The sequence below is a fragment of the Microplitis demolitor genome, chromosome 2, assembly GCF_026212275.2.
Source record: "Microplitis demolitor isolate Queensland-Clemson2020A chromosome 2, iyMicDemo2.1a, whole genome shotgun sequence".
In the NCBI taxonomy this organism is placed as follows: domain Eukaryota; kingdom Metazoa; phylum Arthropoda; class Insecta; order Hymenoptera; family Braconidae; genus Microplitis; species Microplitis demolitor.
In genome coordinates this window covers 19,288,625-19,305,185 of record NC_068546.1, presented here as the reverse complement: position 1 = coordinate 19,305,185, position 16,561 = coordinate 19,288,625, and the positions used below count along the sequence as shown (strand labels likewise).

Here is a 16,561-nt window from a genome sequence, read left to right as displayed (position 1 = left end):
TGTGTTATTTTACTTTAACTGATTTTTCATGTTAAATGATTTGAAAATCTGGAATGTAAGACATTTTTTATCCCGGGTCAAAAAATTAGATCTGTTTTAAAATAAATGATAATTTCAAATATTTTTTTTCTAATTTAAGTTTATAAATCGTATTTACTTCATATAATAGGAAATTGATCTGTTTTTACCCGTACTAGTCCTTATTCAGGCCAATTTCCGACTTATTTTCGTATGATATTTAGTTTGTTTTAAATTCCTTTCAGACTAAAAAGAGACTTTTTTGTGATAATTATTAGTCTGTATTCAATTATTTTTAAGGACAAAAACAGACTTTATGTACTATAATTTTTAGTCTGTTTTTAATCGACCACATCTAAAACAGGACTTTTTACCAATATGATAATAATAATAATCTAGATTTATAAATTTATTTTAATTTTCTTGATATTTGAAACATGCTAATGCGCACTCGTAATAAGATGTCACAAGAATTTTGATGTTTTCTAATGCCAAAATATTTTTCGATTTTTTCCAGTAAATAAGAAAAGTTTCTTGACATTTTAACAGTTATTTTATTACTTTTATTCAATACTATAAATATTCAGCCAAGACAACTAAAAAATAAAGCTGTCAAATTTTCATTGACTGCCGAAATTTTTAAACAAAAGACACTAAATAAATAGTAAACAAAACATAATCAATTCTGTAACTTAAAATATTTTTTATAAATATTGTCCATAAATAAAAATATTACAAGTCCATGATTTAATCTAGTTTTGTCCTTGCAAATTTTCAAAACTAAAATTTTTCAAAGTTCAAGAATTAATCTAATTTTGTCTGCTCATAACGCATTGTTTTTTAAAACAACAGATCAAAAACAGCTTAAAATTCATATAAAAGATCAAAAACAGATCAACTAGTCCAAATACAGTCCAATTAGACTAAAATCAGATCAAATTTTTCGATCCGGGGTGTTATTCGAAAATTAACACAAAATTGTGTTGTTTAGTTGAACACTCCCGCGCGCTTTTTCATTACCATAACTAAGAAAAGCATTGTAGCAGCATTGTCTAATAAAAACCGAGAAACCATCAAAATAGTTTAAAATAATTTCCTGTCCGTCAAGTATGAATCCCGTAGATACGATAACTTGCGAAAAAATCCAGTAATTGAATCAAACTTTTTTTTTGAAAATTCTTTGAAAGATTTGTAGATCCCTTATTGAAAATGGCTAAGTAACTCAGTGTCGTTTAATTACAATTAATAAAAGAATCAAAAGGCTGTATAACTATACATATATATATCTATGTAAAATTAACATGAATGGTGATATATCTATACATTATACGTACATTTATTCCACCACGAGCACTTGCACACTACCGTCTTAGTACAGCTGTTTTTTTTGTGTTATTGCTAATTGGTAAGCCTGAATTTTTTCAATTCAATTGTTTATTTTTATTTGTTTTTATTTACATATATTTTTTCTTGTTATTAACCGAAATATTTTGAGAAAATTCTTTTACAATTATAAAAAATGTCTAATATAATTAAAACAAAAAAAAAACAACAAATTTTAATGACAGAAAATTGTATATATTTTAAATTTATTCGTGCTTCCCGCCATTTGTTTATTATTTTATTATTTCATAATAAATGAGCATTATGAGTCGTGCACTTTTTGATTTTCCAAATTTTTTCACTTCATGTGGCCTTAATAAACGATGTAAAATTATTATGAAGAAAAAAAATGCGTTACTATTCCGCCTTTAAAAATTATCAAAATTTCTGATATTTTCTTCTCCTCTTATAACGAGAAAACATTCATGAGTGGCAGGTACGTTATTTTCTAATCTTCCACTAATTATAAGAGTTTCATTATATGCCATTTTAACTCCACAATTATACCATTCATGTTGTGGAGTGATTACTCTATTTTGGTGCACATATTGATCAGCATATTCTGTTACCTTCAAATTAAATTAAGTTCCAGTCATCAATAATTAGCACATTTAATTTATTGTTTGCCATAAAAATCTATAATAGTTGTTGTTTACCTTATAAGTTGTCAGTATCGTAAAATTGTACGAGCGATTGTAATAAGGATGATTGTAATCCTGATACCCCTTTGCTTGTATTTTTAATACTGTTATAAAAAAAAATAGTACATTAGATAATTATAAAATTTCATAACTTTTCTATAAGAAATTTTATTACTTTAATTAATAATTTATTCAGGAATTAATAATTAATAATTAATCATAATATATACTGATAGAAATATTTATTTGAGCCAAATAAGATTCATTAATAGTTAATAAATGATTTTTTTGAAAGCTTAACCAAATAAATATTTATTATGGCTTACTTTAATAAGCCAATAAGCTGATTAAAAATACTCATTGAAAAGGATTGAAAATCATTTAAATTCTTTTCAATCCATACGGAGGTTTTGGAAAGTATCGAATGGAATTGAAATTTTGATCATTGGAATACTCTGTAATTCTTTAAATGGGATTCAAAAGTATTGAAAGGAATTCAATCTTACATCATTTCAATACCTTCCAATATGGAATTATTTTTGTATTGAAAAGGATTCAGAAAGATTCAAAAATGTCAATTCATTTTAATTGTTTTCAACCTTGCACTCGATCCGAAATATCGAACTATTTTGGTATTGAGAAGGATTCAAAAAGATTCAAAAATGTTAATTCATTTGAATCTTTTTCAATCCCATACGTAACCCGAAATGTGAAATTATTTTATTATTGAAAAGTATTCAGAAAGATTGAAAATTTTAATTCATTTGAGTCTTTTTCGATCCCACTCTTAACCTGAAATATGGAACTTTTTAGTAGATTTTATAAAAATCTAAGTGTTGTATTTGTCCTCATGACGCAACTTTACAAAAATTTTAACATTTTCTATCTATTTGAGTCAAGTAGGTTCCAAAAATACTATTGGTGAAAAAATGTGTATATATATACGATATAACGCGCGGTTCTCCCACGATAGCGTCCACAATTCTGTACCGATCTTAATGAAATTTTTTTTGCATACTCTTTAGCTAAAGAGCTCGGTTCAGTTCGAAGATGAGCTAAATCGGCCAATAAGTTTAAAAGTTATAGTCATTTAAAGATTTTTTAATTTTTCAAAAAATTCAACTTTTCTTGATTTATCTTTAACTAACTTTTGACCCTAAAGAGATAATCTATTTTTGGTGATTGAATCTTTACGTTTATTCGATTTGCTTTAATTTAAACTCTGTTGCTTACTCTTTAGATAATTTTTTCTAATACTTTGATGAATTTCAAAATTTTCAGAAAAATAGAAAAACATTTTTTTTTACTTTCTCATTTAATAACTTTCAAGTAATACATAATAGTTGAATCTTGTTAATATTTTTATGTAGCTTATCTAATGAGCTTCATATTTCAGTAGTATTTTTTTTATATTCAACGAAAATTACCGATTTATTTATTGAAATTTATCTGTTGCATTCGTTTTTCCACTTTTTAATAAATTCATGTAACTGTTCCAATTTTGATTCCTGCCGTGTAACACTTTTAAAATCTCAACATTAAAGTATACATAAAGTATTTTTTTAAAATTGACAAGCATAAATATAATTGATCTTATAAGCTTTAGATGAATCTTTAAACGCCACCGCCTACCTTACAGATTTAAATAATTAAATAAATAATGAAAAATATACTTCCATTTCGGCTGCCGAATGGTCTTTTTTTGGTATTGAGAAAGATTGAAAATATCAATTCTTTTGAATCTTTTTCAATTCCTCGAAAGTTTAGAAATTTTTATATTATTTTTGGATCCAACATGATTGAAAAATATTAAATTTATGTCCCGATGAAAACCTTGGGGTATAGAAAGTATTCAAAAGGATTCAATTTTTATCCTTTTCAATACTTTTCAATGAGTATTTTTAATCAGGGTGCCCACAAACTGGGAAAACCAGGAATATTGGGAATTATCAGGGAATTTAATGCAACCGGGAAATATCATGGAAATGACAGGGAATTTCAAAAAGTATCCGGGAATTAAATTGCGACAGTTAAAAATTTATTTGACTCAAACTTATATTAATTAATACTTAATAACGCTTTATTTTAACCAAATAAAACTGAAAAACTGTTTAAAATAAATGTCTTTATTTATACTAAATAAATACTGCTATGAGTGATAAGTACCAAAGTCTGAAATTAAAAATTGTTCACTTCGGGTTAAACTGATACAGGTACATCCTTCAATAAATTTATTTTGAAAGACCAATAAACTCACAGCTAGGATACTAATGATGTAAGAAAAATTTGCGATCTATAAAAAAATATTAAGTCTTAAATAACTACACAGAAAAAAATAATTTTTTGGCGCAAGAAAAATTTTGCACTATAGAAAGAAAACAAAAATTTTTTTAGGGTGAAAAATTTTGGCGCAAGAAATTTTTTCTCGCCTTAAGAAAATTCCTTTTCAATTTATACTGCAAAAAAATTTTCTTTGGGTGAGTTAAAAATTTTTCGTGCCAAAAATCCATTTTTTTTATGTGTATTATTATATAGGTCGAATTAAAACGTAAATAAAAATTTATATATTAAATTACTTAACTTCATAATTATTGTTCTTGTCAAAAGTCGTTAAAATATCATTTTGTTAACGACGTGCACTTAAAGATGTTTATTACGTGGCACTGACAACGGAAATAAATCAATTATCTAAAAGATAAAAAATTTTTAAATTGAATGTGAGAACTATAGTTTGCAGAAAAATATTCAATATCATTTATTTATTTCTGGTACAAAAGCTTTACGTAATAATATTCAGTATTTTTTTTTAACTACTGCAGATAACTATACATTGGCAAAAAAATTTCACATACTTTCTGAACATGAATTAGTGAAAATAAGTGAATATTCACTTCTTTAACTTATTCATGTTTAGAGAGTAAAAAAAAAGGATTTCTTGGCGCAAGAAAAGTTTCGCATTATGAAATGAAAACAGAAATTTTCTTAGAACGAGGAAAAATATGTTGCACCAAGAAATCTTTCTGCGTATAAAATATTCGAAGGTCACTAATTTTCATTAATTGTTACCTAAACAACAATAGAGAATAAGATACTCGCGGGTGATAAGGCCTGTCGGGTAATAAGTCCTAAGTGACAGAAATGATATTTAAAATCGCTTTCGCCAAAGGCTAGTTTAGTAGAAGGGTCTTGCATAGAGATGTTATGACAAATTTATAGAGCCCCGATACCACGTTCCCTGTCTTCTATATTTCATCATCCGTCATATGCTGTCGTAGCGCAGAAGAAACTATAAAAAACAATCTAGTCTTCTAACTCTCAAAAAGAGTACTGATAATTTTAAGTGCTGTTGAGCAAAACAATATAGTCTTCTGATTGTTAAAAAGTATTGTTGCTAAATTTAAGTGATGATTCATCTCTAATACCAATTTTATTAAGTATAGTTAAACTATTCCAGTTTGTTGTAACCCGTAGGCCTTATTACCCTACCGTAGTAAAATAAGGCCTATCCTTATGGTTTTTGTAAAAGTATAATTTTTTTTTGTTTATGGTCAAAATTACCATTACTGCATTACATTTTATGGCTAATGTATTGAAATAAAGATTAATGATACATTTCGATAATTAAATTCAATATTTTCGATTCCATTCAAAATTTCCCTTAGCTAGACCTTATTACCCGCCGGCACCTTAAATAGTATATTGTGTGACAAGGGATCCCAGGTCAAAAATTAAACTTGATTCAGGCTCGCTTCGCCTTATTTTCTTTTGAAGTTATCGATTTGCCGACGAGTTTTCGATAAGCTCTCGACTTTTTCGACTTAAATTAAATTTTTTTCAACTTTTTGAACTTTTTTAATCTTAGTTTCAACTTATTTGTATCTTTCGGTCTTAGTTCGAACTTATTCGTCTTTATTTTGAGCAGGATAGTCATTCACCTTACTTTTGACTTACTAAACCAAGTCGAAAAAAGTTATTTATTCGCCTTATTTTCGCCTTAATATATAAAAATTATTTCACCTTAGTTTTGACTTTTTCGCCTTATAATTTAAGTCGAATAAGTCAACATCAAGTCAGTTTCGACTTGATTTAAACTTTTTTGTCTTAAATCGTGACTAAGTAAGCCAGTTAAGGCTAAACTAAGGCGAAAACTCAATGTATTTCATATCTCCGTGAAAAAAAGTTGAGTTTGTCTTGTGAAAAACGGCTTCAAATTTCGACTTGATAATCCAAATCTAAATAAAGTTTTATTTTTGACCCGGGCATTCACAATTTATGTCTTTGTTAATATTAATTCGCGGCATTGAACTGAAATTAGTTTGTTTTTGACTGGTTGTAGAGACACTGAAACAAAGTTTCGATGCTGGTATCATGAAAAAGAACAAGGTTTTAGATTTTAAAACTTAAACTTTTGGACTTTCGGAATAGAATTAAAAATGATAATATCAAAATCCGATGAGAGCTCTATCTCAAGAAACCGTCTGTTCTTTTATTAGTTCAAACACAAACGTCTCTAGCTACTTCATTTTACAAGATCACCGATTTTATTCAGTCAGTTAAAATGCTAATTTTCTTATTATCATTGAATTTAAACTACAAATTGTACAACAAGAAGTTGCCCTTAAAAATAAGCAACCGACATTGATATTGCGAATCCAAGTTGGAGAATATTTTTTTTTACAGAATGAATGAAATCAAAATTTATTTATTATACCAGTGTAAAAAAGTCGTTGAATACTCGAAACTTGAAAATGTCGAACTCAAGTCGAAACTGACGTGACGTAAACTTATTTGACTTAAATAAAGCGAAAAAGTCGAAACTAAGGTGAAATAATTTTTATATATTAAGGTGAAAGGAAGGCGGATAAATTGCGTGCTTAAAGGTAAAAGGGCTTATAACAATTTATGCGCCCTTTTACCTTTGCAAAGGTAAAAGGGCGCATATTTTTTTTTATTGCCAATCGAGTAGTAGACACATCTACGCTTAAAATTGAAAAAAAAAAAAATTGAAAGGTGAAAGGGCGTGTCTTGAATTATACGCCCTTTTACTTTTAAGAATTCGAAATTTTGGTGATCTAAAGGTGAAAGGGCGTATCATTTTTTTTTCGTCCAGCTCACAAAAGAACATATTCGTAGTTTAAACAAACACTCACTTTTTATTTTAAGAAATAGTTATTATAAAATTTAAAAACATGGACAATTATCATAAAATTATAATGTTTAATTAAAAAAAACATCGGGCTCATTTTGGTATAGTACACGGAAAAATTAAAGCCCGACTGGTTCCTGTGCTGCACAGGAACCAGTCGGGTTTCAATTTTACCGTGTATGGCGACTGGCGGGAAATTTCAAAATATTTGAATGTTATCTGTCATTGTGATTTTTTTTATTACTTAATTTTTACATAATTTGTTTGTAATTGATTTGTTTTCTATTTGTTTATATCAAACTTTTTATATGAGGCTGTTATTTTAGTATAACCTGTCTTGTGAAACTATTATTTAACATTTGGTATAGAAAATAAATTTTTTTTATGCACCCTTTTACCTTTAAATAGTACTTTTCTTAAAGGTGAAAGGGCGTATGTCTTGAGATACGCCCTTTCAGCTTTAGGATACCAACTTTTTTTTTTTCACAGATTTTCACGTTTCGGACAATTTCAAACCGAATGGTAAAAAAAAATTTTTTATACGCCCTTTCACCACAAATCCCTATTAACCCTTAGCTATAAGCCCTATTACCTTTAAGCACGCGAAATCACTTCTTTTTGACTTGGTTCAGCAAGTCAAAAGTAAGGTGGATGACTATCGTGCTCGAAGTAGAGACGAATAAGTTCAAACTAACACCAAAAAATACAAATAAGTTGAAAAAGTTGAAAAAAATGTAGTTTAAGTCGAAAAAGTCGAGATCTTATTGAAAAATCGTCGGGAAATCGATAACTTCAAAAGAAAATAAGGCGAAGCGGGCCTGAATCAAGTTTTATTTTTGACTCGAGTATATATAAGATTAAAAATTTCCAATAGCATAATTTTTCATAAGAAGAAAATAAAATATTTCTACAAGTTATTTTTTCTCTGAGTGATTAACAAATTTTGCTGCAGTAAATTGCTTATAGATTTTGTATATTAGAAAGATTCATTATTTTCGATATATACTTACAATTTATGTTCACTTAGTAGTTGAAGTGTTCATTACTGAATGGCAGTTAAGGTAATAAAATTTGTTAATCAAACTCCACGTAAGGCACAAATAACTGAGCGTTTTAAATTTTTACGGAATGCGACACTTTTAATGATAGTTAGATATTAATTACAGTCGATAACCACTATCTCATATTTTTTTATATTTTAACGTATGATCTATACATATATACTAGGGTGGCCCAAAAAAACCGACTTTTTTTTTTTTTTCGAGTCTCTTATGAAAATTTGTTGGTTTACGATGTTTTAAGAAGCCTCTCCAAAAATTAGCTCCACGAAAATAAATTGTAGTAGTGGCAACAACAACTGGAGTTCCATTTACCACAGGCTGTAGTATAATATGAGACAACTCCAAATTGTGGTTAGATTTACTACAATATTGTAGTTAAGCGTCAACTATCGAAAAAAGTAAGATATGCCACAGCATGCGGTATTTGCAACTCCAATTGTAGTTCAATTTACTCGATATGCGGTTACGTGAAAATAAACAGTATATAACCTCAAATTTTTATAAATTATTTTTAAAAATCACTTATTGAGTTATTCATATATACTAAACATGGTAATTATTTACAAGTGGGTTCCACCCATGCTGGGCCATGTTACATTTTTTTTGATCAAATTGATCAATTTGTTTTTAATTGTTCATTGTTTTATGTACTTTGAAAAAAAAATACATCAATATTATCAAAAAAGATAAAATATAAATTTTATCCAAAAACATGAAAGCCAATTTTTTTTCCAACTTTTAAAGGCAAAAAAGCTATCGAAATCTTTATTTTTTTTCTCACGACATTTTTTATTATAAATGCGCCTTAAGAACAAGCAGAATAAAAAAAAATTAAAAATTGTTAATTTTTGGGTTTTAAAAAAGTCAGATGATTATTTATGAGACACTTTAATAATTGAATGGCCCAGCATGGGTGGACCCTATTTGTAAATAATTACCATGTTAACTATACAAATAACTCAATAAGTGATTTTTAAAAATAATTTATAAAAATTTGAGGTTATATAGTGTTTATTTTCACGTAACCGCATATCGAGTAAATTGAACTACAATTGGAGTTGCAAATACCGCATGCTGTGGCATATCTTACTTTTTTCGATAGTTGACGCTTAACTACAATATTGTTATAAATTTGACCACAATTTGGAGTTGTCTCATGTCATACTACAGCCTGTGGTAAATGGAACTCCAGTTGTTGTTGCCATTACTACAATTTATTTTCCGTGTAGTTACATATTATCAGTTAATATTCAAAATTCTTGAGCGCCGTTTAAATATTCAAATTTTGGGCTTAAATTTTCAGCATAGACATATTTTCAAAAACATAAACTATTGCTGCCACGAGAAAGAAAAAAATTTGAAAGAAAAAATTCAAATCTCGATCATTTTTGATATTTTCAAAATTCGTGAGCAACCTCTTGAAAATTTTTTATCGAGTTAATTTTTGGAGAGGCTTCTTAAAACATCGGAAATCAATAAATTTTCATAAGAGACTCGAAAAAAAAAAATAGTCTGTTTTTTTGGGCCACCCTAATATACACATCCGCACACACACAAACAAACTTATTGCTGCACCTGAGCCCTGGTATATCGTATAATATCGAATTCTTTTTTTTTTTTTAAAAGTAGCAAGATCGCATCAATTTAAAATCTCTTGTAAATACCGCTGAAAATATTCCTTCAAAAAATACGCAGATGTGTTATTAAATTTTTAAATTAAACATTATCATTTAGATGAAAAATTGTCTTTTTGCAGCGGCGTCCTATAAATTACACTCAGCATGTTCTTGGCATGGTGTGCTCATATAGAATATTACACACCCTTGGAAGAAAGTAGGACATCGCAAGCCACGTGTGTTATTGCCTACCTGAGCTGAAGCTGGAGGTAAAATATATACCTTCTTCCCTGGTGTGTACTATTTTTCACCGAATCCGTACCTGCAAACTTGAATTTTTCTCTCCGTTTGGGAAAGAATGGCGGACGCGTTAATTTTTATCATTCGTTTTCTCATAAGAAAATAACGACTTTGATTTTCTTCCCCCTATTAACCGGGCAGGGATTTAAACTTTTGTTGCAGGCATAGTGAAAAATAGTTTACGGTAATTTGTGGTCAATTTCAAAGAAAAATTTAGCTCTTCAAGATTTTTTTCTTAACTTTTTGTCAGATTGAAAGTAGGTTTTGCTTTGCAAATTTTTTTCCCGCAAATTTTTTGGTTAACTTGCATTCCAATTGTGGCTGTAGATTGACGTCAACTTGAAGTCTATGTTGTACTCATATTAGTCAAAACTTTAAACAGCAGAGCTTAACGCAATCTTGACGTTAACTTGACGGAAAACACTGGATAGTAATCCTTGATAGCCAGACTTTCTGATTAGAAAGTTAATGTATATTAATTGCGACCAAATTGACGACAACTTTCAGTCTTTGTAACTGATGACTACAAGTTGTTACCAACCTTACCAGAAAGTTAGTGGTAATCAATTGCTGCATCCTGTTGCCAACTTTCAGAGAAAATTGAAGGCAAAGTTTTGTCAACTAATGTGATGTCAACTTTCGTCACCAACTTTCTCAGAAAGTTGGCGACAGGTTGTTCTCAACTTATGGAAATGCCAATTTTTGCGGCCAACTTGGCGACAAGTTGCTGTTATATTTATTTTCGTGAGAGTTTTTGTGTATCATCAGAGTTCCTCATAGCAAGACTTTCTGGTCAGAAAGTCAATGTCAATTAGTTGCATTCAAGTTGACGACAACTTCAGCTCTTATAACTGTTGACAACAAAATGTTGCCAATTTTTCGTCAATTAAAGGATGTTAACTTTTACCATCAACTTTCTCACAAAGTTGACGTCCAGTAGCCAACTTATGAAAATGCCAATTTTTCCGTTTAACTTGGCTACAAGTTGCAGCAGTAGTTTGTCGCTAACTTGCCATCAGCTTGTACATTAGGGAGTAGACTCATACATATGTCATACAGCGGTAACAAAGCTTGCTGCAATATATTATTACCTACTTATCCTGATGTCCACACTCTGATCAGCAAGTTGACGTCAATTAGTTGTGATCAAATTGATGTCAACTTTTCTATTGTCTACCTGATTATATTTTCTGGCAAACAAACCGGAAATTATCATTCTACAGCTTTTCCCTACTTCTTAAAACCTTAATAAGTTAATATATAATTAAATAAACTAAATAATTAATTTAAAAAAAAATTAAAGGAGCATGCGGGTACTGAAGAAAATAATAAATAAGACAGAAATTTGAATTGAACAATGTCCATTATATTATATATTTTATTCCCACATACACACGGCACGTTGTGAACCTTTTCTTAAATATTAATAATATATTATAATGATGATAATAATTAATTAATAATAATCGTCATCGCAATCATAATTATTCAGTTAATTATTTAAAACAATGTATTAATAAAACGTTATATGAATTCATTACATTCATACACATATGTATGTATATATGCATATACATATGTATACATATACACATATACACATATACATATATATATATAATAATTCATATCGTAATTGCATTATTCAATATATATTTATATGTACAGGGGTACAATATTTAAATGTTATTTATTCATTTATTTTTTTTTAATGGTTTATTTATAATCGCAATATTTATCTGTATACATACACAATTAATAAAATTTATCGGCCCTTTATATCCGTTTTAATTCGCGGGTTTTTCCAAAAACTCGCTTGCTCGATCTTACAGACATATCTATATTTAATGTCCGATTATTTTCCCTCTTTCTGGACCAATAGTTTTGTTTTATTTTATCACAAAACATCCATCAGCCGTTTTGATTAGAGAGTCATCATAACAATAAGTGATAACATTTTATTTAATTATTAAAAAAAAAGTGTAATTAAAATAAAATTAATGACTGATAATTAAAAATTTTTAAATAAAAAAAAAAAATTTAAAAGACTCTCCTGTCAAAATTAGGCCTATTAGTTTTTTTTTTCATCATAAATATTCTGTACATTATAATTATTATAAATTATCATCATATATATCTTATATACCTTAAAAATTAAATGTCATTATTATCGTTTAGTGTATGTATTAAAATTGAAACTGTACGTACTTAGATAGATAAACTTCTGTTAGCTTTTGTTGCTTCTGTATTTAAATAATAATATTAATTAATATTATTATTTACTCAAATACATAATCGTATAATTAAATATGTCACTAGACGTTATTAATTATCGTTATTTGTATTGTTTCTTTGCGATTAGTAAGAATATGTAAAATTGTTATTTATTTATTTTTTTTTTTTAATTATTATTATTTTGCTTTAATAAATAAATCTCATTAATTAAGCATCCACATAATTGTTTATTTATACATGGAAAAAGATTAAGAGTGGATTATTTATTGCTTGTTATATTGCAGGTTTTTCCTCGCCGTCTTATACCGTCTATCAATTTTTAAAACTCATTTATTTTATTTATTATTATTATTTTTTATTTTTTAAACTCTTTTACACTCGTACACTCATTCATACTTTTTATATTTACTTTTTATCGCAAAGTCACGACAAATTGACTCTTGACTATTTTTCTTCCCGCAATTTCTTCATCGACTCACGTTTTTTTTTTTAGCATAAAAAAAAAATACGAGATTCGAACTAGTCCGCGTTAATATTAGAGCTTAAAAAATAAAACCTAGGTAATTTTTTTTTTTTAATGGTAATAAAATAATAATGATTATTAATTAATAATAAATGATAAATAAAAAGAAGATGTGTAAATAAAAAAATGGTAAAGTATTTTTTAAAACATTTTGTATTCCATTGTTAACAATTTTAAATACGAATAGAAGTGAAAGTACATATTTTGTTATTATTATTATTATTATTATTATTATTAATAATATTAAATGAGCTAATTATTGCTCATTTGTTTATTACATTGAATTGAAAGCGCGTGTATTTTAATTCAAAATATACATACTACACACTTCATTTAATTAATTATTTTTTATTTATTAATTCATAATTTTATTTATTATTGTTAGTCAATAAATGTTTTTTTTTTTTTTTATAATTATAATTTATAATTACAATAATAAATTTATATAATTGTGTGTCTGTGTGTATGTTTCAACGTAAATCATCAAAAACATTCGCAAATACGTGTGACACTTAAGCTTATATACAATTATTACGTTATATTGCTTTGGTTTATGTATAAATAAACTTAATATTTTTTTTTCTTTTTTACTCATTTTTAAACAATTATTCTTATTTTTTAATCATATCCAAAAAATTTTTATTCAATTTCAGACATTTTATTAGTATTATTATTAATTTTTTTTTTTTTATATATTAATATATAAATAATTACGCCGTTTGTGTGTAATGCTAAAGAGTAAATAATTATGTGTATAAAGTAATTATATTTTTTAAAAATAGTGCCGTCTTTCGGAAACTTTGAGTTCAATTAATTATTTAATGATAAAATTAATTGTAGTATTTAATTAAATATATAAAGTATTTTTTTGAAATTTAATTAATGCAATAGGTTAAGTTTTATAAGGTTATTAACAAGAAAAAAAAATTTTAATGTTCTGTGACCGCCATTTTGACGCCGTCGCCATTTTGTCGACATGAGAAAGTATAAAAATTTGAATTATCGCGGGTATTTGATAGAAAAAAAAAACTCATCGTTTCAAAAAGACTGCGTACACTGTCTTTAATTAATGAATTAATTAATAATTAATTAATTGATTAATTAATAAATAATAGAATTTAGTTTTTATAAGAAAATGTGTTGGCTATAAATCGCGCCATATTCGAATTTATTTTTAAAATTCATTGAATAAATTTATTTATTTATTTAAATAATCCCGTGTCTTATATTTTGAGTGTGTATGTGCGCGGGCGCAAATATAATAATAATAATAATATATATTTTTATATACATATTCCACGTCTCGTACACACGAGAATGAGGGACGTGAAATAATTGCGTAAATAGATTTACAATAAAAGTTTAATATAGGATTAATAATCGTTATTATTCATTATTATTATTAATATTAATAGTCAATTAATTAATTAATTATTTTATTTTATTATAATTATATAATCATTATAAAATAATAACCAAGTTTTGACAATAATTATTTTTTATTATTTATATATATTTATATAGATTTTTTTAAAAAATAATAATAAACACAAAATAAAACAAGTGAAATAAAATAATAATGCGATCGTATACTGATCGTTTTAATTTTTTTTCTGCCATTATGGCCTTAATTAATTTTTATTTAATCAATAATAATGGTCAAAAATTGCCTATCTAGCTACAATCCATTCCACATTACGCGCTAATTTATTTCTGTCAACACACACGCACTCACTCTCCGCATTTATTTTTTTTTTAATTATAGCTTTCAAAGACTCGATTACTCGTTCGTACATTTTTTTGTTGCTTTGCTTATTTATTATCGTTATTATGATTATTATTTTTTTTTACTTTTGTTTATATATTTTTTTAGTTTTTTTGAATTTTTATTAATTTTTTTTTTTTTTTTGTAATTTTTTTGGGGATGATTTTTTAGATTGGGAGCAAACCACGGAGTCCCAAATTGTCCGAGGAAAAATTACTTAATTTACATTTTAGTTATATATTTATTATTATTATTATTATTATTATTATTATTATTATTATTATTATTATTTTTATTATTATTATTTTTATTATTATTATTATTTATTTATTTATTATTATTATTTATTACTATTATTATTTATAATTATCATTAATATTATTATTATTATTATTATTATTATTATTATTATTATTATTATTATTATTTGTTGTTCATTTTCAATAGTCGACAAACTATAATTTTTTTCTCTTCTTAATCTAAATTGACGCTTTTTTAATTTTTTTTAATTAAGCAATTACATTGATAATTAAACACGTGAACAATAAGTGAGATTCGATTTTATAAATTTAATTTAATTTTTTTTTAATAAGCAATTGGTGATTTTATTTTAATTATTAACTAATTGTCATAAATTCTGAAAAAAATCAAAAAAATTTTTTTTTTTTTTAATTATTTATTTAAATGACAATTAATTAATAAATACAGTAAGTGATGTGTAGTTAAAACAATGACATTTAATGATACATTAATATATAACATTCACCATTTTCTAATGAGCACAAAGTATTTTTTATTTGTTATTTATTTTATTTAATTGTTTTATCTAATCCCGAGTGTATTTAAAAACACATGTCATATCAAATTTCTTGTTTCAATAATTACGATATTGCTTCGGGAATAGTTATGTATATATAGCACACATAAGTGACATTTGTTTTTATAAACATTTACGTGAACATTAATAATAAATATACAAATGTTTATTTATTTATAGTTTTTTTTATTATTATTTATTATTCTTATTGTTATCATTATCATTATCATTATTATTATTATTATTATTATTATTATTACTATTATCATTATTATTTTCTGTATAAATTAAAGCATGTAGTTTTTTTTTTATATTTATAATTACTTTTGTTAATAAATAAATAAATTTATTTATGAAAGTGGATGTTTTAGCGACATATGACGGCAATATTTTTATTATTGCGTTTAATATTTTTATTATTTTTATTTTAGTTTGAATGGGTAACTGTCAGTGAGTTTTTAAAGCTGCGGCAGCTGTCGTTCAGAGAAACAAAGGATTTACTGATTTGGACTTTAATTATTTTGCGGATGAGTTTGTCAACTTGTTAACGTATTTAGATATTTTTATGTTTTTCAAATTTATTGGGCGAAATTTATTATATTTTATTTGCTGACATTTGCTTACAAAATTTCGTTCATTATTAAAAAAAATTATTCTTTGAAGTTTAGCGAAATTTACTCTCGGAAAAAATAGTATCGGGTCTGGGGTAGAAATTATTTGGACTTTTTGTGGCTAACTCGGGTCGGTTTCAAGTACCATTTTTTTTTTACTTTTTAAAAGAAGGTTGTAAGCATACAGAAATAAAATGTCAACTTTCTAAACCCACTGTTATTAAATAACTAAAAATTGTTTTAAGATTGACGGATAAACTCAAAAGCAATTTAAGGATAACTTTAAGTGATTCTCGTAGCTCTGTCTTGCAGAAATTAATTTTAATTTAGCGGAATAAACAAACTCGAAAATTTATCGTTTAAGCTTTAGTTTTTTTTCTAAAATTACCCTGCGTCAATCCGCTCCGGTCTTATTGAATGATTGAGCGAAAAAGACGACTGTTGC

At 26.3% G+C, this 16,561-nt stretch overlaps 1 non-coding gene across 1 annotated transcript; it reads right to left on the bottom strand.

Moving 5' to 3' along the window:
• Positions 1–1,463: 1,463 nt before the first annotated feature.
• On the bottom strand, positions 1,464–8,893 carry LOC103568454 (uncharacterized). Its single transcript, XR_008403330.1, has 5 exons — positions 8,199–8,893; positions 4,624–4,730; positions 4,209–4,335; positions 2,058–2,146; positions 1,464–1,970 (listed from the first exon to the last, which is right to left on the bottom strand). It is a non-coding gene; the product is annotated as an uncharacterized LOC103568454 (transcript).
• Between the last annotated feature and the right edge of the window lie 7,668 nt (positions 8,894–16,561).